The following is a 26,756-nucleotide window of genomic DNA, read 5'->3' as shown; positions in this document are numbered from 1 at the left end:
TTAGTGATGTCATGTCCAAAGTCAGTTGTATACAGCAGCAGCAATAGACCTGTATGATGGAGCTGTGTGACACTTCGTACAAAGACTGCTGTTCATCTCATAGTTAGTTTTTCCCCCAAGTATCAGAACTCCACATCTCTCAAGACTATGATCTTCTTATCTGAGAAGGCTGATGATGATCTCCTCCCTCCATACATTTAAATGTATTCCGACAATCTTCTTATAGAACCTGCTGTTTTCACTTATTCAGTTAGCATGTTTATTTATGTTTTAAGAATAACAAAGGTGGAAGGGCCAACGTGCAACCGTTTGTCCTAAATAGCCCTGGTTTTGCCTCCAACTGGCCATCCACACACTATGGTGCTGAGCAACACTCACAAGAAACCTCACCTTGTTAAATCATTAAGGAACTTCTGTTTAAAAAAAATAGTAATAAAATAGATAAAATCTTCATTCACTTCATCCTCCAACAGATGGATATAAACCCAATATCTCAGTATATATGGAGCCATAATCCTCTGACAGGTAATCTTTGCAACTCCTACCATTCTATGATTCTATTATAATTGATGAGGTTTTCTGTGGATAATATCTACAGAAGTTAATTATTTTTATGAATGTTTTAAAACCAGAAAATAATATTGAATCTATATTAGAGTATGTCTAGTCCCTTTCCTGACCATTATTTTTGCTCTGATTAGTTACCTGGTATTTAGTTCTCAAGTTAAGTGGTTGATTTCTTTATTGCATATGCCTCGTGTAATTATTCTGGATATTTGTCTATATTTGCACTTTTCACTTCTGGGATTCAAGGCAGCAATAAAGTTAGAGATATTATCTGAATAAAAGCAATGAAGCCTATATTAACAGGCTTCTGAGCGGGGTCAGTAAATGATGCCATGACCCAGGAAGATAAGGAATTTTCATTCTGAACATTACTAGGGCAATACTAAAGCAGTTTGATGACATACTAGTCATAAAGACAAGCACCTGAGTCCTCATAAGAAAATTAGCTCTTTTCTCTAGGTAATTCTTTCCCCTCTTCATCTGGACTCCATTTCCAAAAATTTACTGAGCACATATTCAAGCCTGTCTTCTCCCATAAGCAGCAAGGAATGGGGCATGCCTGGTCCATTAACTGTAATATAACAACATTAAACATTTGGAAGTGCTACTAAGCTCCCAAGCTCTCTGGCTATGCCTAACCCCATAATAAGAGAGAAACAGATGCTTCTCTTCCTGTTCACCCTCCAGCTCTCCTTGTTCTGATAAGAAACTTGGATACATTCCCCCTGAAAGGTCTTCCAGAAGATGAGTGTGGGTGTGAACTATGCTATGTACATCTCTGTTTCAAGTCTCCAGCAGTGATGTGTGATGTTTATGCCCTAACTGGAAGGCTGCTAAAGAAAAGTTTTATTTAGCTGTAGGTTTGATTTCAGAGAAGGGAATCTGTAGAGAATAAACTTTAATTACAAGTCTGCCATGATTTTATAGACAGCAGGAATATTTAACATAGTGGATTTAATATAGCTGGCAGCAAAAAACATCCAAAACTGGAAGTGAACACTGCATAGACCTTTAGCTCCTAAATATTCAGCATGCCTTCATTTAATAATATCTGCAATGGAAAATGGAAAAGGCAATGGAAAGTGTCAAAACCCATCTATGGCTATATCTTCATCTCCTCTCTGGGAAAATTCAGAGCAACTAGTGGAAAAATTACTAGCCATAATATAAAGCAGAAAAAGTCTGAGGACTGTGTGTATCTCACACTGTTTGTCAGGTCCCCAACAACCCGGAGACATGATGCACCTAGTTAGTGAAATGCAGTTTGTTGAAAACAATGAACACATTGCAAAAGTCGCAACCAACTGTCATATTCAAGGAGTAGGATAGCACCTATACTCTCTAAAAGCATGTGAACACACATACAAGCCCATTCTGTGTTCACAGCAGAATAGTTTCTGTGACAGCAGCATTTGTAATGTGTTGAAATGTGTCCATAATCATAGGCAGAGTCAACAACAGGGGGGAGTTATTTTTTAACTAATCTACAATGGAGCGTGAAAAGAAATGTTGAGCCCTTGGAAATAACTTCTTTACATAGGAAAAGGACCAAATACTGATGCCTTCCTTCTTTGCCTGCCTACATCAGAGTTCATCCAGAGTAAAACAGAACTGAACACCAAACCTCAAAGAACACTGAAATTATTATTTCCTTTAGGATATAATGTATCCCAGAGATAGTTTCAAAACACTGGTCTTTGAATTTAAAAAAAAAAAAAAAAAAAAGTTTGCTAAAGCCAGTTCCTGGAAACTGATAAACCCAGAGAACCCTAGAGCTTACATCTGCTGTCTGTAAAAATCAGGAATGACTGAATCTCTGAAACGAGGTCATCAGACTAGCAGAGGTGAAAAAGGGCCTATATTGTCCATTCTCCCCCTCTTTTTCCCCCAAATCAAACCTATATTGAAGACAAGGGCATGTACATAAAAACAGCCTTACTTGTTTTAATGACTTCTCAAGGAAACATGATGACTTCTCAATGAAATACTTTTTCACTTGATCCTTTATTTCCCCCTCTGTGTACATGCTTACTTTGCCTTTTTTGTTTGTTTGTTTGGCTTAGACATAATTCTGTACTTGCCTAATAGTGCACAGGTTTGATAAACATCATACTAAGACACAGATGTTTTCAGAGGTAGCCTTTTTTTAAGTAATTCCAGGGGATAAAGGTGGCGGGACTGTATTTCGTCCTGTGTTGGGAGAAATGAGCTGGGAGTGGTTTTGACAAAAGCTAAAGTCTAATGAGAGTGATGAGCATTCCTAAAGATACAAGAGATAGACAATAGTTATGAGAATTCTCTCTTATTAATTGGACTAGCAATACCAAGAAGAAATGTGAGGCTAGGGAAAATATAGGAGAACTTTCTGTGGCATTTTCATGGCTCATCAGTTGAGCTGTGCCAGGAGCACTTGCACAATCAGTTTCAACTCACCAACTCTCCTGAAAATGCCTCCATTTACACAGGAAAAATCACAACTGTATATGTGACCACACACACACAGCTCACTTTCCTGCTGTTAGGCTAGTCCACACACTAATTTCACATTTGGCTTATCAAATTATGATAGTGTTTATAGCAGCTTTCCTCTCATCTACTTTTCCTTTTCCACAAGATCACCTGAACTTACTATAACTCTAGTGCTTCTGCTTTGCTGTATTAACTCAGGGTCTGTGGCCTTATGCCCATATCCACTGCCTTTGGCTTTACAGAATCTAGCCAAAGATGTCTATAGAAGTCAGAAAGAAGAATAAATCATAAACCACATTTTATTTCATACAATGTAGTTAAATTATTTACAGAATAATTTTGTTTAAAAATATTTAAATGGAGCCATGTAGTTTCCCTCAAAAGTTTCTGTACTGACATAAAACATTCTTGGGCAACCAATTCATTCAAACTTTAAATTCAATTGTCCATGAATTCTTTAATTTTTACTTATTTCTCTGCTTTTGTATGGGAGATATCTTTGACTGTTGATTCTCTGTTACCCATCCAAGCCATTTTTACACTCTTGGGTTTTAGTATTACAGTGAAAGGATGTTCTTTCACCCCATCTGAGTCAACATCTATTGCAGACCCATACACAAATTATAGCACAAAATCTCCCCTTGGCTTGCATCTGTTCTCCTGGTATCATGGTTCAATGAATAGCTGAGATGCAGTAGGGGCATTTAGCAGTGAAGAACATACTACGAAGGGAAAGAATTTGGAGGGATGTTGTGATGGGACTAGATGCTTATTGAAGAAGAGCAGAAGAGCTCTGGAGGTATGAAAAGAGAAAGCTAGTTGAGGCTACTTGAGGCATGAAAAGAGAAGGACAATGAGAAAGAAACAGCCCACTGCGTGCAGGGACTTGTCTGTATTTTCATAGTATTGGAGAAAACATTGTTACTCCTCATAGTGTAATACTGATAGAAGAAATAATAGATGATATACTCGATCGAAGCAAAACATAAGTATTAGAATGATTTTAAATCATATGGTTTTCATTATGGCTTCATATGACATCCTAACGGTTTCCATTAGTGAAGCATGAGGTGGAAATGCAGCATACTTCCAATCTGCCCTTCTAATCCTGTCAACAGAAAACCCTGCCAGGGTTTTAGCTTAAACTCAGTGAACTAATTTCACACTCATTCAGCTGCTACAGACGATTTCTGAGCTTTGTATTGGTATGCCTTTCTTTTTCCCTTGTTTCCCGGTGTTCAAGCATAACCATATCCCTCAGGCAATTGCTCTTGTATAGACAGAATATAGTTCAAAATTTTTCAGAGAAACTGTAAGAAAAAAACACCTGCTAATTAACTTTAGGTTTAACAGCAGTCCTTCACAGTGTTTCAGAGGCTGTATGTGGTGAACATCATGCACTAAATGCATACGTGTCATGGATGAAGGTAGTTTGTTCTCTTTCTTCAGGCACAGACATTCACTCACACTTGCAGCATGAACAAAATCAAAGCTTTTGCCAGATTCCCTCAAATGCAATTCTGCTTTTCCCTGACAACATATGGTGGACCACATCTCCAGATGGTCTAAGTCAGAAGAGTTTCACAGAAGAGTATTAATTCCGGAATAAATTAACTACACAAGTTCAAAATAGTACATGAAATTTTAGAGGCCATTTCTCATTTTCCATGGCATTTATTCTGCTAGAAATTGTATCTGTACAGTATACTGTATTACTCCAATCTACTGTGTTGGATTTGTGACCCCTTTTGTGCCCTTACCTCAGGGAAATTTTCACTTTCTAATAGCACTGTGCTACCAACTAAATTAATCTTAATGTAACATTTTAATAATCTCTTGAAAAACTCACTTTCTCCTATTCTGAAAAGCCCATCAAGCTATATAAATTACTTACAGAATCTGCTATGGTCAACAAAGAAACTTTTTGTTGAGTTCAGGAAACCTGAATAGGCTCCTAGGTGTGTACCACCCTCTTTGCTAACAGCTACTGAGGGACTCTTGAAGAATTGGAAGCATGTAATCTCCCTCAAAGAATAAGGACGCACTTTGTATTTTTTAGAAAATGGAGTAAAGCCACTCCCCTGATGAGAAATAGAAACCATCCTCTTGTCAAACTGAGTAGGTACTTTTATGACAGTTCTTGTGAGTTTGAGTGATTGTGTTAAGGCACACACCCCCACGCACTTACACACATAAACACAGAGAGTATGGAGCCCGAAAGGACAGTAGCAGGACCAACATGCAGTACCTCAGCACATGAGCAATTCCAAATAGTTACTGTAACAGAGCATCAGCTTTCCAAGTATTTTCAAAAACAACATTTTCTGCATGAAAAATAAAAACTTCTCTTAGTCTAAATTGTTCAGAGAAGAAAACACAAAAACAAAGAGAATGGTAACAAAATCAAAGATCAAGAGATTATGCATTAGTTAAAGGCACATATTGCAAGTCCCTGTATTTTCTTTCTTCTCCCTGTAGTTGTAACAGAAATACATCATGCACATTTCTGCAGACCACATGCCACTTCTTGTGTGAGGTTAGTATTCCCAAACTGTACTTGGACCTTTGTGTGAAAATAGGCTCTTTCTAAGAGGTAAGTTCTGAAAAAAAGTCTCATGCGGAGAACTCTTCTATACAAGAAGGAAAGGCATAAGTAGTGAAACTGAAAATCAATATATTTTATAGAGATACTTTTTACACAAGAAATCTTTAAGCTGTGTGGGTCATGGCTATGAGATGTATTCAAGCATTGGCCAGCAATAAAAGTAGATTTAGACATTCATGTAGATACTGAGAACACAGAGAACAAGGCTCTTTCTGGAAAGTTAAAATTTAACAATATGTATTATTCTTACCTTAGTTCACAAACTAATGAAAAAGCCGGGAGGAGATTCCTGAAATGCAGATTTTGCCCTTAGCTATCTGAGCTTGCATATGTCTTTCTCAGATGCTGGCTCTACCAGGACGGGACATTGAAGTGAATGAACAATTCTTAGATCACAGATAAATACAGAGTTCCCACTATTATTTCTGGTGTTCCCAGGTATTTTCCAGGGGCCCCTTGCACACACATTACATACCGTTACTTACCGCAGCACCACGCCATTCCCTGTGGCTCCCGAAGATATCATGCTTCCCAAGATTTGCCTGTCAGCTGGCTCTGGAGACTCCAGGGAAGGGTCTATAATGCAGAGCTGCAGCTGTTATAGCCTCAGAGTCTGCAAGAGCTTAGGCCATTTCTCTCCTGAGATCTGAGAGGGAAGTGCTCAGCAGAGCAACATTCACAGCCCTGATCATCGTGGACAGAACTGAGCTGTGCGGCCACTCAGAGGAGGTTCCCGAGACCTGATGGACACCAAAGCGCACTGTACAGCAGCAGTTTGACAGAACGGACTATCATACGCAAAGGGTCATGGCCAAGTTAAGGAAATGGGCCCAAAACAAAGCCTATTTGCAAACCAGCAGTTGTGGGAAACTACACTTAAGTACAAATGATCAATACCTACCCCAGACTGAACCCAGCACTCAGCTCTAAGCAATTCTAATAGTGGAAATTGTTCAAACATTGCAGCCTCAATTTATGTTTAAAATTTAGTCATATTGTGCTTACTGTATCACAGCTTGAAGGTCAGAACTACCTTAGGGGAGCTTCTTTTTTTACAATTGCTCAGCATCATGCTGTTGGATGGAAAACAAGGTTTCTATATCATGGAGATCTCTGGTTTTCAAAACAGATTTTTTTTATCTTCTTCTTCTTTCTTTTTTTTTTTGAAAAATCAGAATGACCAAGCAATAGGTAAGAGAATGCTTTCATTAAGCAAACAACCAAAAGGCTAAGATTTTATTTCCTGGAAGAATATGAGGCTGGAAGCCTGAAAAATGCATTCACTAGTAACTTAAGCTACTATAACTCCAGGGAGTACAGTTTTCCAACAAGGGAAGCATTAGGCCTCTCGGTACATGCATAGGCTGTATCCTCCAGAGGAGCTCAAGCTGCAAATGCCAACAAGACTTTCCCAGAAACAAACTGTGCTTCATAGCAGCATTCCAGACTGCAGGAGGGACAACACCAGAAGGCCAAAGGAAAATGAGCATAATGACCAAGTGATTTATAACATTCATCGAAGGCAATGTTATTACAAAATGAGGAAAAAGTCTCCTCTTTCAGCACTCCAGTCACTTGGTACAAGGTAGATGCCAAAGCCTCACACCTTTGTATGCAGATCTATAATTATGAGACATAAAGCAGAGGAAAGAGACTAACAACTTGGCTATGACAAATGTGAATCGGCTATGACAAATGTGAGTAACTACAACACAAAGCAAAATGTCTTGCTAGTTATTTTGAAGAATCAGGTTAGGGAACAAAGTAAATTAATTTTCAATCTATACAAAGAGGTTTGGAACTTTCCACCCTGCTGTGGTATTCAGCCATACAAATTTCTCTCCCCCACTGGCACAAGTAAGTAGCAGGCAACAGTATTGACAGGAACAATGAGATCAGCAAATACTTTGATTTCTACCTCATTGCCTGCCTTTTCTCCACTGAGCCTCTCCTGATAGCTGAGGGATTCTTATCTACAAAAGCTGTTAATTCTGTGAGGTTTTGTATTATTCTTTTTTTTAAAATTACTTTCAGTGCCATTTCAGCAACTGCAAAGTCACCTTATGAAAAGCTTCTAGAAACATGACCCTGAACTAAGGAAATGTGCTGTTTCCTCACTTGTTCCCTCTTGCCTTCCTGAATAGAACTGTGCCTACAATCTACACCAAGTTAATTCTTTGGGGCTGAAGGCACTCAAAGTAGGTCATCTTGTGCATCCAAGACATGAGTTGACAAGAAAGCAATAGTCAAAATAGACAATAGATACACTGAGGTCAAAGATGGAGGACAAAGAAACTCACTACCCCAGGATTTGCAAAGCTGAGGAATCCACAGACCCACATCTGCAAAACTAGATGGATCATAAGAAAAACAAAGATTATTAGTATATCAGTTCATGCCCTTCACATTAAAAACACAATAAACAATTTTATTTTCTAATCACTTCCTTTGGTAGTTAATAAGTCACCCTTGTCTGTGTGTGCTGCCATTCGAACTACTGTCTGAAACTGAAAACACTGATGGAGAATATCAGAGCTCACTCTTGGAAATGTCACTTTGTGCTTCCAGGTCTGTTCTGCTCTTGATGTTTAAAACATAAAAAGAAAGGGATTGCCATATCAGAACAGACTACTGATCTATCTATCCAGTAAAAACTAGTGGGATAACCTATCCAGAGAAGGAATGTCTTGCCCACTCCAGACAGACAGTAGTTGAACTATATTATGAAGTCCAGGTCCTTAGCCAAAACTAATTCAATGTTCCCACTATATAAACATGTCTAATCTATTGATGTCTGCCAAATTTTGTTCCAATAGCTCATATTACAATCACCTAGAGTAAGAACTTCACCATGAATTTGGATGTTTCAGATCCTGATGAATTGTCCAGATTCATCTTCTGATGAAAAAGTCTATGAACATGATTTAACATGTTCGCTTACAATAGCAGCATCGGTAAAGCTGGTAAAGAATAAATAAATTATTAACTCTTAATCAAATAAATGTTTTCTAGTGAAACCAAGTGTCATGGAGTGCTGAAAGAACAAGTGCTTCTTTTTGGAAGCACTTTGCTTCCAATAGAAAATGAGTTACTACAGTTGTAAATGTGTTTTAGAGGCCTGGTGTCACTGATGGAAAATTAGGTTATAAGAACTAGAGAGATACTCAGTTTAGATTTCAAATCCTGCAATTCTGGCAATAATAATCTATTAGCATATATTAATATATATTAAGTAATATAAGTCCCATCATCTGTGATTAGGATTCACCATACATTTTGCATTTTCAACCTCCTTCGCAATTTGTTGAAATGAACTACAGAACCCTGTAATTTAAGCCCATAGCACATGTCACAGATTTTGTCAGAAGCAATACACAAACCCTAAAAAACTGCGGAACAGAGTTGAAAAATACCACTATCCACTTACAAATTAAGTAGATAATTGCTACATTTTCCTGTAAGGAAAACCTAACATGAAGTTACTGTGTTAATTCCAGGACTGGGGGCCCACACTTCCCAGAGGAGCATCTTTGACAGCCATAGTGTGCAGGCTTTACTCTCCCAGTCATGACAGACAGAAATAAATAACAAATTTTAAATACATATATATATATAGATATATTTTAGCACGCAGTTAGAAAAGACCTTTTAGCTGCCTTTTCCAAAAGTTCTCTATAGGGTTGTATATAGTAAAAAAGATTAATGTAGTGCTGTTTAGCACCACCTTGTGCTGACTTGTCCATTGCAAAGGAATGCAGTCAAAGGAGAGAAACCCATTCAGTCTTAGCAAACAAATGCATAAGATACTGGGTACAACACTTTGGCTTCTGGGCTGTGCTTGTTAGATTGCTTTTTTCACAGCAGGGATTTCAGAGTATAGTTTCTAAGAGCAGAAGTTACCGTTCATTACTCTTATAGCATTTAAAAATGAAACCAAACAAATGAAAAATAAGCCAAACTTGAACAGACAAAAGTGTGTTTAAGAGAGTATTGATGAAGAGTGAGAATAATTTTTCAAAGTTTGCACTTAATTGTTACACAGTAACAAAGCGAACAGATTAGTATATTTACTATACTATGGACAGTCTTCAAAGCTGCCTCCAGCCTAAACCTCTACAGGAAGGAACAAGAGAGATTAGCTGTGTATAAAATATGGGTTTACTTAAATTAGCAACATTTGGATAAAAGTGAGAGGGAAAAATCTGATTTTGAAGTCTGCATGACAGAGTTAATTCGTCAGTTGATCTCCCTGTGGCCATGGGGTTAGAGAGTCCTCTCCCTTTACCTCAGCCCTCCAGTGCTAACAATGATGCTCACAGTCCTGCTCACAAACATGTGCATCTGTTCATTCTCAAGAGCATCTCCAGAATCAGAAAGTGCTACTCTCTCTCCCTACCTCAGAAGAGGTCCTTTGCTTTACTCCTTCCCAAAAGTTGTGTAGTACAGTTTTTGGACGCAGAACCTGGTCTTAAATTTCATCTCCCTGACCTCTCCTGCATGTACTGCCAGTACCAAAGCCAGTTACTGACGTGTTTAGGCACTCCCAGCTCAGGGTAAAAGGCCCAATGTGAAGCCTGACAAAACTGTAGTAACGTTTTCCAGTTGCTTTCTGTGGTTCTTGGATTAGATGCCATGAGAAAAGGTGAAATTTCTTAAAGAAAAATTTTGTAGTCTGCCAAAAGCCCTTCTCTCTCACCAAAAAAAATAATTAAACAATCATGAAATAAACCATTTCAGTGATTTCCAAGATTCAACTGACACCTTAGCTCTTGGATTTTCTAATACTTTTAATGTGCAGCCTTTCCAAATCCTGTGAGTAGTTGTGAGCCACAGCAAAAACCGGCCTGCAGAAAGTCTGCATCCCTCTGCATAAGCCATCCATCTGCAGAGTCCTTGCCCTCCATCGGGCCTGCCACAGCACTTCTGCTCCACCATCCCACCTGGGAGGAGCAAAGGACAGCTTTCCTGGATAAACTGAGGTCTAGTCCATAAAGGGGTGTGTAAAATATACATAAATTAAACAAATGTTGGCTAATGACTAACATCTGAGGCAGCCTGCGGCTTCTCTGCTTACTCCTGGACAAGCTGGCCAGGGATTTCATAGCACGATAGCCCTGAGGGAAAATTTGCTCTTGGGATTGGCAGACATTTATAGAAGGAGGGAAAGTGCAACCAAATATTCCCCTGACAGAAGCTGTGCTTTCTCTGTAAATACATAAAATGAGTGCTGCAATGAAAACTGAAGAGGACAATGTGTGACTTCTGACAATTGCCTGTCTCCTAGTCAATTATGCATGCTACTAAAAACAAGTGGCACACATTGCAGTCCTCCTCATGAAAGAATACAGCACCTCTACAAAGAACAGTGGGCAAAATAAAAAGAAAAGAAAAACACCTTCACCATGATCAAACCAAAAGCAACTCAAATTCACTACATTTCCATGGGTGTCCCAGCAACCTCTGTGGATGCAAACACTGTTTGGTTTGGAAAGCAGTGTCAATAGAAAGAGATGGAGCAAATGACACTTTACCTGTTGCGCTGCTGTGAGTCCTTGACTCTGAGAAAATATGCATATCCAGAATAGATTCAAAAGATGAAGACTTTCGTTATCTATTAATTCAAAAAATGAACTATCATCAGAAATCACTCATAAAGATAGTAACACAGGTCTAGCGTTCATTATCACACCTTGGTTGTCTTCAGTTAAATAGCTGACATTATCTAGAGTTCTTGACAAAATAACAAAGAGAAGTAGTGAGACAACAAGGGGTTTCTTTGAGAATATAACTAAATAAGTTTAGACACCACCACAACAAAATTGGGCTTGTGATCAAAAATTATTAGAGGAAGTATATCCTTTGGTATTTCTACCAATTAAATTATGTCTTGCAAAACCTGCAATGACTTGAAAACAGCCTCTGCAAATGATAACCAAATAAAATTAAACTAAATAGACAAAGGAAAGTTAGATTACCCTATAATTAGTTGAATCCAGATCCATATTGGATTCACTCTACCTATCTTTTACTTGAAGGACTAAGGACTGGTGGTTGCATCTCCCACCTTCTGCAGAGTAACTTACAAGGAAAAGCACTTGAACTGGCTTCCTTTAGTCAGAAAATGTTCAAATCCATGCTTTCCACATGTCAGCCCTGGACTTTAAACTCACAGGTCACTCAGGAGAGATGATTTGCTCCAGTCCTGTTGGGTTAATGTGTGGTCAGTCATGCAAAAGTCATCAATCCAGGAGGAGAGCAGATAAGAAGGAGTGTGATTAGGAGCTAGTAATGAGAATAGTCAGATAAGAGGGAGAGTGATTAGAGGCTAGCAATGTGAATGCTCAGCTGGGAGGCAATAAGTATGGAAAATCTTTTGAAGCTCAGGGCAGAACTTTTGGATTATGTTTCTCCCTTTTCATAGAATCATAGGATGGTAGGAGTTGGAGGGGACCTTTAGAAGTCGTCTAGTCCAACACCCCTGCAGAAGCAGGTTCACCTAGATCAGGTCAACTTTTTATGTTCCAGGTTCATCCCATTACCCCTTGTCCTGTTGTTAGATACAATAGAAAAAAGGGATGTCCCAACCTCCTGACACCCACCATTTAGATATTTATAAATATTAATAAGATCTCCCCTCAGTCTCCTCCAGGTTAAACAGCCTCAGTTCCCACAGCCTTTCCTCATGTGAAAGATGTTCCAGTCCCCTGATCATCTTGGTGACCCTGCGCTGGGCTCTCTCCAGAAGTTCTCTGTCCCTCTTGAGCTGGGAAGCCCAGAACTGAACACAGGACTCTAGATGAGGCCTCACCAGAGCACAGTTAGAGGGGGAGAAGAACCTCCCTTGACCTGCTGGCCACACTTTTCTTGATGCATCCCAGCATGCCATTGGCCTTCTTGGCCATGAGGCCACATTGCTGACTCATGTTCAGTTTATTATCAGTCAGGACTCCCAGGTCTCTCTCTGCAGAGCTGCTCTTCAGCAGTTTGACCCCCAGCCTGTACTGGTGCATGGGGTTGTTCCTTCCCACATGCAGGACTCTGCACTTGTCCTTGTTGAACCTCATGAGGTTCCTCTCTGCCCAATTCTCAAGCCAGCTGAGATGCTGCTGAATGGCAGCACAGCCTTCTGGGGAATCAGCCAGTCCTCCCAGTTTGGTGTCATCAGGGATCTTGCTGAGGATACACTCTGTCCCCTCATCCAGGTCGTTGATGAAGATGTTGAACATGACTGGCCCCAGAACCGATCCCTGTGGAACTCCACTGGCCACAGGCCTCCAACTTGATTCTGTGCCGTTGATCACCACCCTCTGGGCTCTGTCTTTCAGCCAGCTCTCGATTCACCTCACTGTCCACTTGTCCAATCCACATTGTCTGAGCTTTTTGATGAGGATGTAACAGGAGACAGCATCAAATGCCTTGCTGAAGTCAAGGTAGATGACATCTGCTCCTCTCCCCTCATCTAATCAGCCTGTTACACCCTTGTAAAAGGTTATCAGGTTGGTCAAGCAGGATTTCCCCTTGGGGAAGCCATGTGGACTCCTCCTGATAACCATCTTTTCCTTCATATGTTCAGTGATAACATTCAGGATGAGTTGTTCCATCACTTTTCCAGGAATGGAGGTGAGGCTGACTGGCCTGTAGTTTCCTGGGTCGTCTTTCTTGCCCTTTTTGAAGACTGGAGACTTATCTTTTAAATCACAGGTTGTTCACTGTACATTGGTGAACAAATCTCTCATGGTAACATCTCTCTTGGAAGCCATCAAGTATTTTTTTTTTTTATATACAGAGGTTTTTAAATTCTTAGTATTACCATGAGATTTTCTGCTTGAATGTAAAGAGGCATGTACTTTTGGAACAGTGATTCCCAGCAGATGTACTTTCCAGTAATTTTCCCACAGCACATCCAGATCTGCTTACCAAAGCTCCTCACTTAAGGGTCACCATAGACTTCATTGAATACAATACTTTAATGAAACAGCTAAGATTTCTTAAAATTTAAGAACATACATGACAATTTTCTCCGGTGTCCCAGGCACACTGTAACTTTTCTCCTATGTTGCTGAAGAATACTTAAATCTTGACAAAGTCACATCTATCAATGTATTCTGCAACAGCCCTGTGATTTATATTAGTATAACTGAATGAAGAGCCTGATTCGCTGTCTGTTGGAGTCTCAGGTATGAAAAAGATTTAATTTGTCATTTCCTGAATGCATGATGCTCTTATCAGAGCTAGTCCACTATAAGGTACCAGATTAAGTACATCTGATATGGAAATGATAATTGTGTAATTCAAACACAGGCTTTTGTGCCAGCAATTATCCTTCTTGTGTGTTTGCATAATGACTAGTATGATGGCAGTCAGATCCTAACATAGGACTTTAGGCAGTTAAGGAAAAACTGTGACAAATTAATCTTCAGTAACAGTGATTATTACATTTTGTTCTGTTCTATTCTAAATTGCTTTTCCTGTTCTTTCTCTTTAGCTTGAAGTCCTCTCAATTCTCCCAAAAGGAAAACTGAAGTTTCTCTAGCATGAAGTATGTATTATTCCATCATAAGGGTTTAGCTCATTTATGAATGACAAGGTTTGTTACAGAGGTTTGCTTCAGTGTGATAAGCTGAACTGAAACAAAGACAGTTGTATCTTTTTCAGCTACAACCTTTGTTTACAAAGAAATTAAGTTGCATCACCTGAAACTTGAATATAATCTGGAATTGGTGGGTTGGGGAATATGAGAAAGAATAGTTCATTTTTGTTTTGAAAAATGTGTTTTTGAATAGAAAAGTTCTTATACATGCATGAACATGTTCTTTGCTAGGCATAGAAACCACAATGTTTTATATAAAATTGTCAGAACTATCATTTTCTTACTAAATTCTGCACTTATCTATTATACGACAAATAATAAGAGTTCATTAGTTCATTTTATGTCCATAAATCCATTTCAAAGCTACCTAGCCCCAGCAGAGGTAAGACTGCCAGATCACCAGCAGAGCTGTGAAAACTACCACACTTGAGAACTTTCCATTATTACTTTATCCTCAGGCAGCTGGAGGAGGGCTATTGACTCAGCATCACTCCTGCTCCACCTGGGCAGATTTCAAGTCTCCCCTAGCCAAAAACCTAGTACTTCTTGTTAGATCATGTCTAGACATAGCATAGACCCTGCCCGGTCCCCATGGACAGGTACATATCCCACTTCCCAGGCTCAGATGTCTGTATCCCAGTTCATCTGTGTGGATATTCCCCCACCTACGCTCCTTATCCGCCCACGTGCCCTGTTTTTCTCTTAGAGGAAACTCACAGGCACCATGAGGCCTCCATCATCTGTTGAAGAAGCATGACTGAGAGGCCAAGGCTCCGAGGACAGCTGATGTGCTCAAGGTCAAGGTTACCAAAGCAGAATCCTGAGATGCAGTGACAAAGGAAATCAGGCTGCTTCAGTTGTCTTAACACTGGAATCTAGTGTCATTTTCAATTATTTCCAGTATTAAAGACACAGAGCTGGCAGGTATGACAAAAAGATATGTATAACCCAGATACATAAGGAAAGGCAGCATACATAGCATACATTAAAGCCTCTGACATGTTATTAGAAATCTCAACTAAGTCCCTTGGAGTCATATCATAAATGGAGGAAGGTGAAATGCCTTGCAGGGGCAGGGGAGGTGGCATTAACACTGGCTAAAATGTTTGCAAAATGGACAGTGCATGCAAAAGGGATACCTTAGCAATTTCTCTTCTCTAGCTTGAGCTGGGTTCCAGGATGTTTTTTAAAGGAAAAACTAATTATTCAGCTTATTTATATTGAAGAGTCACAGAAACACAGAATCACAGACTCGTAGGGGTTGGAAGGGACCTTTAGAGATCATCTAGACCAACCCCTCTGCTAAAGCAGGTTCACCTAGATTAGGTCACACAGAAACGTGTCCAGTTGGGTTTGGAAACCCTCAGAGAAGGAGATTCCACAATCTCTCTCTGGGCAGTCTGTGTCAGGTCTTCCTCAAGCTCCCAGGAAAGAGGTTTCTCCTTGTGTTCAACTGGGACTTCCTGTGTTCCAGTTTGTGCTGTCACTAGGTACTACAGAAAAAAGACTCACCCCATCCTTTCTATACCTGCCCTTGAGGTATTTATAAGTGTTGAAGTGGTTTACCCTCAGTTTTCTCCAGGCTAAACAGCCGCAGGTCTTGCAGCCTTTCCTTGTAAGAGAGATGTTCCAGTCCTCTCATCATCTTGGTATCTCTCTGTTGGACTCTCTTCAAAAGTCTCTCTTGAACTGGGGAGACCAGAATGGACTGGAAAGATGAAGAGGTTTCTCCAACAAATGTGCTTCAAACTTTACTAAAGCTAGTGTGCACAGAATGTGCAACACATACACTCCTTTTTTTCAGTAAGTCCATAAATATCTTCTGATCTCCCAGTATCTCTGTAGACTAGTAGAGTTAAAGCACATCAGTTCTTTATATTCAGCTCCACACACACAAAGACCAGAGCAGACAGAATCACTTCCAGTCAAAATGATTAAGCATCTATGCCTAACTTAAATGTGGTAAAATATGTGTACAGCACAGCATCTATGATGGGAGAAATTCAAATTGTCTTAGCTGTCAACTACCTGCAGTAGATCAAATCATTCAGCTGTTACTAATCAGAGTATGGTGGGGTCTGGCACAAAGTGTGTAGTGAGGTTACCGACATTTAGCATTAGGTTTCTCCTGCCTGAACCAAGCATCTTATCTAATTTCATATTGTCAAATCACAAGTCCAAAGCAAAGTCCAGTCCTTGCTGTTGATCATTTATGCCTTGGATGTATGTAATGTTTTAGCAAAATATAGATACATTTTTAACTAAAATTTGAAACAACTGAACCCCAACCTGAGATTACACTGCAGATACTTAAGATGCTGTTTATTTGAAGTTTAATTAACCATGCCTTAGCTTTTTTTCAATGTAAAACAAGAGTTCAAAAGCTTATAAAGTGCATACTGTTTGCATCATGACAATTTTTCATTAGATATGTTTTCTACCTGAAACACATAGAGACATAAACAACAGAATTCTCCTTGTAAAAACCAATGTTTCAAAATTTCATCTCATTGACACAAAACCTTGACATTTTTATGGAAAAAATGAGAAAATTAAAGCCAAGGAGTAAATGGAATGTGATCTAAGTATCAAGATCAAACTTAAATCCAAGTCCAAATACCTCATGACAAGAATGCTTGGTATTAAACCCAATTCAAAACTGGCCCACCAGCCTCAGTATATTCATAACTAGCATTTGGAGCCCCAAATCATCTACATTATTTCAACAGTCACATTCAGCTGTGAAGAGATACAGTGTGAATGCTCACATCTCACATACGCACATCAGGCCATAAATAGGAATTCAGTTCCTATTTCCTTTCCCAAACTGGGTCTAACATTATGGCTGTGAGCACAGGCTGAATCTAGAGACAAGTAAACATTTTTCATCCACTCCACAGATCTTTCTTTCTCATGTAGGAGGAGCAGGAGAGATACTATGATGGAACACATCTGTTAGGAGACTGAGTTGCCAACACAGCAGCATGAAAGTTGGAGAAGGTTCAAACACAGACAAAAGACATCTTACACCTACGGTAGGCTCACATCTCTTTCCAGCACCTCCAATGAGTTTAGAGTTTGTTCATTGTTTTGAGATGAGGCCTCCATCATAGGAATGTATGTGGCAAAAGCCACTATAAGGATCAGAGGACTTCATTTGAGGGATGACAATTAAGAAGAGAAAGAACAGAAATACTACCATTGTGTTGAGCGTAAAACCTTTCCATTGCAAATATCCACAAGGCAGTAGGGCATAAGACGTTAAATGAGCTCCAGTTGACAATTTACTGTGACTATCGTCTGTGAAACTTGTTGCAAAATATCATTGCATGGTTCATGCTTATTGTGCCAAGCACATTAACCGTGTTCTTTCTTCCTGTCACAAATGCAAACAACTATGCAACAACTATGCAAACAACTGTTAGCCATGGTGCATTAGTTCAGGCTAGAAATGACAACAGTAGAAGGAACTCAGGAATTCTGTGGAGAGTCCATGAGCTTCTGCAGCTTCCAATTTTCCCTCTAAGGGACAACAAGCATTTAGTGCTAGAAGGATTCAAATCTAAGGAAAATGTATTCTCAGAGCAGGCCAACACAATGCAAATTGATGCTTTTGTTTTCATACTCCGACAGTGGACTGTATTATTATATCCACAGAGCACAGTCATTTGACATGATGTCAAGTCATTTTACTTTATTATTTGGTCAGATAACATGAAGACAATTCTACAGAGATAAATACTCATGAACAACATTGTAAGAATGTAAGATAGCTTGTGAGTTACCATAAATAAAAGTTCAATAGCATGAAGAACTATTGCATTTGCACTTTGAGTCTACAGTGGACTTCCAAAACTACCTATTTATTGTTGCATAGAAATGAAAGAAGTAAGGAAAAAAAGTTATCACTCTGCATCACTGATTGCATGTGGTGTGACATGACTTATTTTGATGTAAACTGTGACATCTGTCCTGTTTTATATTTGTTCTCCTATGTGATTTTACAGTACAATCTGAGCTACTTTCATTTGTACATAAAGAGCATAAGACTGTACTGTTATGTATTTTTCTCATCAGCTCTCCAGGTGCAGAATAGAACAAAGAGAGAGAATCAGAATGGCTTTGTCCTGTCACAATTCAGGTTTTATTTGGTTTGATATTTGAGTTTTTCTGAGGGGTTTGTTTATTTTCACATTAAATTAGGTTATTCTCTAACAATAGTCACATGTATTTATCTTAGAAAAAGCTAGTTTGAGAGAAGAAACTATGAGGAGATTTGTAATGATCCTTAGTTCCCCAGTGGCTTCTTTCCAAATCCTGACACTTTGCCAGGAAAACATGAGTATTGTATTGTGCAGGGAAGAAAATCATCAACCTACAAATTTAGGACAGCTTTTAGATATCCCTGACCTGAGTCACTGAGATTTTGATGAGCTCTTGGAAACAATGAAAAGAGACATCAGAAGCCAGAGTTTATCTGAAGGACAAATTTAATGCACCTGTATAACTAAAACATGCAGTAGCAAACTGCATTATTTCAAGCATCCTAGGAACTTTATAAAAGATTCATGCCCAACTAAGATACCTTACTGTAGTGAATACAAAATATTGTGGAGTCATGATTAACTACCTTAACATTCTTACACTTTGTAACAAATATGTCTAATGCAGAGACACTTTTGCTCTGACACATATTGCCAGCTGCTAACAGTCAATGGTTTAGGGTCTCCTTGAACCAAAGTGACATCTAGATTATGAAGTTCACTTGTCATCTGTGGATTCATCCTCTACAATGTAGTTAACTATCATTTGTTACTTTGGACTCAGGTTTCTGCTGCCACGAAAGTTTCATGGTTTAGCTGTTCACTATGTAAAAGATGCTCCTCTTTATCTTATCTTCAGTTTATCAACACTTTTTAAAAATTAATTAATGAAATAAATTGTGACAAGTTGTTAATAATCATTCTTTTTTTGCCCTCTCTTCAATAGTCAGTCTATAGATAGCTATGAAATTCCCCAACTTATTTATTTTTCAACATCAAGAGTTATAGTCTTCTATCTTTGCATGGATGCAATTTCATATCTTTCATCTTCCTTCTTCTCTGTACTATCACCTGTTATAATTGATAGGATGACCTACCTTAACATGACAGAAGAAACCATTACTATTCCCAAACTACAGACTAGATTGACCAACTTGGGCTATGTATCTTCAGACACACAAAAAGTCACTGCGGTTCTTTCAGTGGACTTAGCCTCTTATTCATCCCTGACTTGTTTTTCCTCATCTTCAACCTGCTGTGTACAACACCAGGTTCTGTAGACTCTTCCCTCCTCCAGCTTTGGCTGTGGGTGCTCAGGACCAGCTTTGGCATGGCATAGCTATAACCTTGGGTGCAGTTGGTGGGAAAGAACTGTTCGAGGAAGAATCAGAATAAGCCTTGTTGGGGGCCTCCTCCTGGAATAGGAACTGTTTTGGGGCTCAATCTCTTCTCTGAGATGCATTGTAGGGCTGCCTGGTGCTATGCTCACCTGCTGACTTGCCTTCCAAGCTTTGCTTCAGACCAAGTCCATCACCATAAACTCTTCTAGCAATCAGGGCCATTGACTACCCTGGTTACCTCCCCCTCCAGACTTGCTCTGCTCCTCTTGTTTGGCTACCATGAAACAGGGCTTTTGTCTGAGGGTCTCTGCCGTTTGCTCTAGGCTCACTTTCCCTTGCAGAGCAGCCCCACAACTACTGCTTCCTGACAGGCCTACAAATGTTGGAAGATCAAATGTTGGAGCTGCAGGCCTCTTTCACTGCTCAGAAGGTACATGCCTCAAAAAATTATCTTAGTACACTACTCTGGATATTACTTCTTCAGGCAAGATCCGTCATTGTCAATATCATTGAAAGCTTCTAAGAGACCTGACAGATGAACATAGATATATGTCCACTGCTCATTGTTTAGAAACTTTAATGACAAAAAGATGGAATCTGTTTCATGAGTCAAATTGATAACAGGGTAAAATATGAACAAATATTACATGGGCATGTAAATGACAGTGAGCCAGCTATAACATAAATCTACTGAAGAACAAAGAACGCTATAAAGGTTGTCAGATGGCTAGAACTTACATAACTAAGATAGGTTTCCATAGCAATTTATTAGGCAATTCCCAGTCTTGCTACTTTTTAATCTTATGTAAGGAGAACCTTGCTAACAAAAGAGCTTTTGAAAGAATCTTTATAGAAAGTTAAAGGAAAATCTTTTGCTGGAGTAGCTAAATCATTCTGAATTCAAGACTGTTTCTTCTGATATGGAACCTTATCTAAGTGAATAATTCCACAATAGCATAAAAATGCAGTGTAAGACTAGGAGAATTGTATTTCTTTTTTGGCAACCCATCTATAATCCGGGTGGATTATGGTACATGCAAAACAAGACCTAAATGACCTACACCTCCCAAGAATCACTAAGGAAGGTTTAGGTTGGACATTAGGAGAAACTTTTTCACCAGGAGGGTTATTAAGCATTGCAACAGGCTGCCCAGGGAGATGGTAGAGTCATCATCCCTGGAGATATTCAAAAGACATGTAGATGAGGCGCTGAGGGATATGGTTTGGTTTAGTGATGGACCTGGCAGTGTGAGGTTAGTAGTTGGGCTCGATGATCTTAAAGCTCTTTTCCAACCATAATGATTCTATGATTCTATGAAATATATACAGTTTATGATATATTCTAGGCAAGGGACAAAGGACTACTTTAAAATTCAAATACATCTTCTTGGTGCCCAAAGCTCCATACCCCACACTGTGAAAAGGTAAGGAGGGAGAATGGGTCTGTCTTTTCTGACAGCAAGTTTCTATTATTATTCTTAGCAGCAGAGAAAGATCTAAAGGGAAAAATCACATTAAAATATTCCCATTTATATTAGCTTGAATATCTAGACATAATATGTGATAAGTTATCAGCAGCATGTTAACTTAACACATGGCCTTTAAAGATTTGTATGCAAGCAATGAACTTGTTTTATATCTATCCGTGACACCACTCACTATGATTCTAAGCCAATAGTGTAGATAGACATCAGGTTTGCAAATATCTTTAACATTTTTATTTTACTTTTATTGCCTGATTTTTACCCTGCTTTTCCCTTTAGGAATTTTTTATGCTTGTGGAAACTGACAACTTTCTCCATGAATTCTTGCTTTAATTCTGAACCTGATATAATTCAAGAATCCACAGACTCTAATTTTCAGGTTAGACTTAGTGGAGAATATACAGCTCCTGAATTTCTGAAACAATAGGAAGCTAGCCTAAATTTGGAGTTGGAGATTTTCTATTAGAAAACTGGATATGGACAGAATTTATTCATTGTAGCTTCCTTGGGTCCAGAAAAACTTGGAAAGACTTACTTAGAAGGAATGTTATATGTAAATAAGATAGAGTATGCTAAGCTGGAAATAGCTGTCATAGTGATATGGGCTGAATGTGCTGCTCACATGGTGAAAGCAAACTGGGAAAGGAAGCACATAGATTAATGCTCCTGTGAAAATTTATGCCTATGCAGGGGAACCACGGTACAGGACATCAAAGTTTCTGATTTTTCTGACCTTAAGACAAGATACTTAAACCAATACACGGTAATTTACACACATGCCTTTGTTTTCAAAGACGCTGAAATGTGGCTACCCATTTAAAGACTTCATCAAATTACAGCAGCTGAACAAATTCTATGCTTCCACTTATTTCACTTGCTTGCACTATAAAATGTTGTTAAAAGCATACTTACATGAGTTACTAAAAACATCAAAGTTTTATTTTAATAATATAGTTTTATTATTGCATATTTTTTCTGCAGATTTCTTAAGACTTTATAGTAGACTGTCTCATTGGCATCGTAAATGTCTCAAGCAAATTAGTAGTTCAGATGCTTTAGTAAAAGCTTAACCACTTCTCAATTTGCTGCTATTTTCTTGCCTAGGTCCCAAAGCAATTTATGTAATATCAAAGGAAATAGATAATAATTTCATTATTAGAAATCAAACTTTTTGGTCAGAGTTTCATGTTTTACTGAAAACTGTGTGTTTCAGTTCATAAGAACTGGAATTTGGACTGATTCTGACATCTAGCAATGACCAATTCTCATGTAAGCAGTTCACCCTCGCCCTCCTTCCCTACCTCACTCTCTTCTCTGTTGACTGAATTAGTCATGCAGTCAGGCTGATGTCTTACCACTACAAGTAAGCAAAGTTTTTAGCTGTAAAAAAGAGGCTGATTATGTTTCCTTTTTTGATTTCCCCTTACAGCTTACCTAGGCATACAAATATTTTGAGAATGCAAACATATGCCAGGATTATTTTCAAAGTTATAGAATGCAAAAGAAATCATGCAAGAAAATAAATACATAATTAGGATAACTCACATTAATTTGGAAAGGCCTAGGAAGCCATTAGACCTCCCTGTTCCCTGATCCTCCAATAAATATTTTGCAGTATACTTCACATTTGTTTGTCATAGTAAAGTTTAAATATTATACCTGTAAGTCACAACCATTTCTTAGTTACAACTTATTTAACCTGGAATTACTTGCTGCAAATGTCTCTTAAATTTATATGAAACTAATATTTTATTTTCTGTTGAGAGAACAAACATAAGTCCTCAGACATACATACTGGCAGACTGTCAGAAAATCACAATATACAGCTTTTACTTACACAATGAAATCAAATTGGAAAAGGAAGTGTATAAATCAAAGCTCCTGTTCATATCAAACCCTATACCTGGTATATAGCTCCCACTGCATAATCACTACATTATATTATATATATATATATATATATATGCATAATACATATATATGCATCTGGATTCTCTTCCTATTTAACACAAATTTTGCCACAAAAGCACATTAGCACCTCTAAATGGGTCTTCTGGGGATGACTAAAACAGAGTGGTATTGTGTACAACAGGCCCTCTCCAAAGCCACATCATTTCATGATGTCCACAGTTGGAAGTTGAGCATTTTGGAAGATATCTTGCTATCAGGGCATAAACTCTGCTCTGATTTTGATGGTCAAAATATTCACACATGAGTCAGCCTCACAGAGCAGGGACACTCCCAAACCCTGCACTTCTGCTTGTTCTGAAAATAGGCTAATGATATCTCCTAACAACTACCCAGTTACATATTGCCGTTTCATAATTGTGTGCAGATGTTCACTGGCTTGTTATGATTTGTATTATTTGTATTATGATTTGTTTGGAAGTCCCAGGCAACATGAAGTGCCCCTCATGATAGATGACACTAAAATGCACTATGAGTCAAAACATTCACTCTGAAGAGCTAAATTAAGATTGAAATGCTCTGATTCCCGAATGCAGGCATCACAAAACAGTGTTCTTGATGAAACTTCCACCCCAGAAGTCCACCTTGTATTTCAGCAAAGGGGAAAAAAATGGGCTAAATCAGTTACATATCACCCTAGGCTCCTCAGTACAAGAGAGATGTGGACATACTGGAGATCAATAAAGATCCATGAAGATGATGAAGAGACTGGAGCATCTCCTATGAAGAGAGGCTGAAAGAGCTGGGACTTTTCATGCTTCAGAAAAGGGATCTTATCTGTGTCTATAAACAATTTAAGAAACAATTGAAAGGGAACGGAGAGGCTCTTCAGTTGTGTCCAGTGAAAAGACATTAGACAATGGGCACAAACTGACACATGGGAGGTGTTATCTGAACATCAGGAAATAACTTTTTTTATTGTGAACACAGCTTGCCCAGGGAAGTTGTGAAGCCCTCATTCTCAGAGATATTCAAAATTCAACTGGAAATAGTCCTGATCAACCAGCTTTAGGTGGCCCCGTGTGAGCAGGGCAGTTGGTATAGATGACTTCCAGAGGTTCCTTCCAATCTCCGTTATTCTGTGCTTCTGTGAAAATAAGCAATTATATTAATATTTACAAGTACATTCTAAGCTGTAACTTATTTCATTTTTTTCTTTTTTTCATATTTTATAAAGCAATTGTAAAGAATAAAATGATGGGGGTTGACTTGCTGGAGAGCAGCTCTGCAAAGAGAGACCTGGGAGTCCTAGTCAACAATAAAATAACCATGAACCAGCAATGTGCCCTTGTGGCCAAGAAGGTCAATGGCATCCTGGGATGCAACAATTAGAGTGTAGTCAGCAGGTCAAGGGAGGTTCTCCTCCCCCTCAACTCTGCCCTGGTGAGGCCTCATCTAGAGTCCTGTGTCCAGTTCTGGGCTCCCACTCTCAAGAGGGACAGAGAACTTCTGGAGAGAGTCCAGTGCAGAGCCATCAAGATGATCAGGAGACTGGAACATCTTCCTTATGAGGAAAGGCTGCAGGAACTGGGGCTGTTTAGTCTGGAGAAGAGGAGAGTGCATGGGGATCTTATTAATATTTACAAGTATATACATGGTGGATGTCAGGAGCTTGGGGTATCACTTTTTCCTATTGTATCTAGCAACAGGACAAGGGGTAATGGGATGAAGCTGGAACATAAAAAGTTCCATTTCAACATAAGGAAAAACTATTTTACTGTGAGGATGAGGAAGCCCTGGCACAGGCTGCCCGAGGAGAGTGTGGAGTCTCTTTCTCTGGAGGTCCTCAAGACCCACCCTGACACGTTTCTGTGCGATCTGATCTAGGTGGACCTGCTACTACAGAGGGGTTGGGCTAGATTCCTAAAGGTTCCTTCCAACCCCTACCATTCTATCATTCTATGAATCTATGAAATGCAGAAAAGACATATTACACCACACTATCACACAGCCTGTCTTATAGATACTTAATAACTTTTATTTTTGTTGACTACAAGTCTTTAGTATACTATAACCAGGATTCATCCTATTTAACTCTATTTCCCTAGGTAACTAAGTAAACCAGTTGTGTGCACTCTGTCTACAGGTAGTATGGTTCATTCCACACATTGTTAAGTCTGGTTAAAAGGGCACTTTTACACAACAGAAACCTGAACCACCACCGAAAGGGCTGTTTCCACATTGCCTGTGCTCCTGCAATCCTCCATGGAGACAAGTAGTATGCTGAAACCTAACCCTGCTCATTCCAGCAGCTGCAAAAAGAGACACAGAGGAGCTCCCTGACAGAAATGGAGCAGCAGATCAGAGATATGCTAGTTTATAGTGGGCTTCTGACCATGGCCTCAGACTACTTCTCTCCAGTGGCTGTAGAGCAGGTTTAAAAAAATACCTCAGGCTAGACTGTCTTCTAGACAGGAACTAAACTCTTCTGCTGTATTTAAATTCATTTCAATGCATTTCATATTAAATCTGATCAACTCAGCTGTGCCCCATCCAGTGGCAAAACCCTATAATCTTCAGTGGTTCAAAATCAAGCCTTGTGTATCTTCATGCAGTTACCAGTGATGAAAATAAGCACAAAAGAAGAGTAGAATTTTACCTTTGTTACTTTGATCAGACATCTTTAGGTCAATTGTTGGTATTTTAAATTTCCTGAGAATATGAGTCAAACATCTCTTACTAGGATCTATCTGGTGATATATCCAAATGAAAGCAAATGTGAATAATTAATCTTCAAAAAATAGCTGCCTAGATGTTTCCATTTAGGCACAAGAAAATACATTAATGCATTATATGATAATAACAATGAATGTGCTAATTATCAGGAATTATACTAGGACAGAAACATGCTGTCTTTGGGATAATAATGTGATTCACAAAACCTCTCCCAGAAGGAATGAGATCTGATTCCAGTCTTTTTTTAATATGCTCATTATTCTGCTGGTCATTAATCCAATTGCTTCGTCATTTACAATTACATTTACATTTAAGATTTGCATATTTAACTCATTGGACATCTGTCTGTTGCTTTCAGTCTAACTTGTCTGACACAGTCATATAAATGTTCCCACATGTCAGTGACTTCATCCTAGTAAACACAGAAAAGGGATGAGGGTGCCAATGAATATTGCTAAGCTTCTTTCATAACTGAATCACTGTGGCACAAAAAATCAAATACTGTAAAAGAATTACTAGGAATCGGTCATGAGAAACAGCTGCATATTTCCCCAGACTGAACTAAAGCAACATATCTAACATTTGAACCTCTGGGGCTATGACTCAAAGGAGAAAGAGATTGTTTGTGAACATTTAGGCTACTTCTCAGTCTTTACTTTCAGTGTTACACAATACCCTGCCATCCTACTGCTCCAAGCAATGACCTACTGACTGTTGTATGTCCAGAAATCCTAGAGAGCTGCCAGCTGCACATGTGCAAATCTGTTAAACATAGAGTCTAATGCAGGCAACAAAGTAAACTGAGCATCTCCAGGTTTCTAAAGGTTCTATCCATTCCAGTGAGCTTAAAGCAATCCTACCAGAAATGTTAACACTTACCTGCCACAAATATTTCTAAGTACAGTTCACATGTGTTATATAAATTTCTTCATCTCAGTAACACCTAGTTTGCTATCCAGGTTTTCAGATGGGAAATTTGTTAAAGGTAGAATTGGAAATACAGGAGCTGTAGAG

Source organism: Colius striatus, chromosome 1 (assembly GCF_028858725.1).
Source record: "Colius striatus isolate bColStr4 chromosome 1, bColStr4.1.hap1, whole genome shotgun sequence".
In the NCBI taxonomy this organism is placed as follows: Eukaryota; Metazoa; Chordata; class Aves; order Coliiformes; family Coliidae; genus Colius; species Colius striatus.
The sequence above is the reverse complement of the archived record's forward strand: the minus strand, read 5'-3'. Positions refer to the sequence as shown.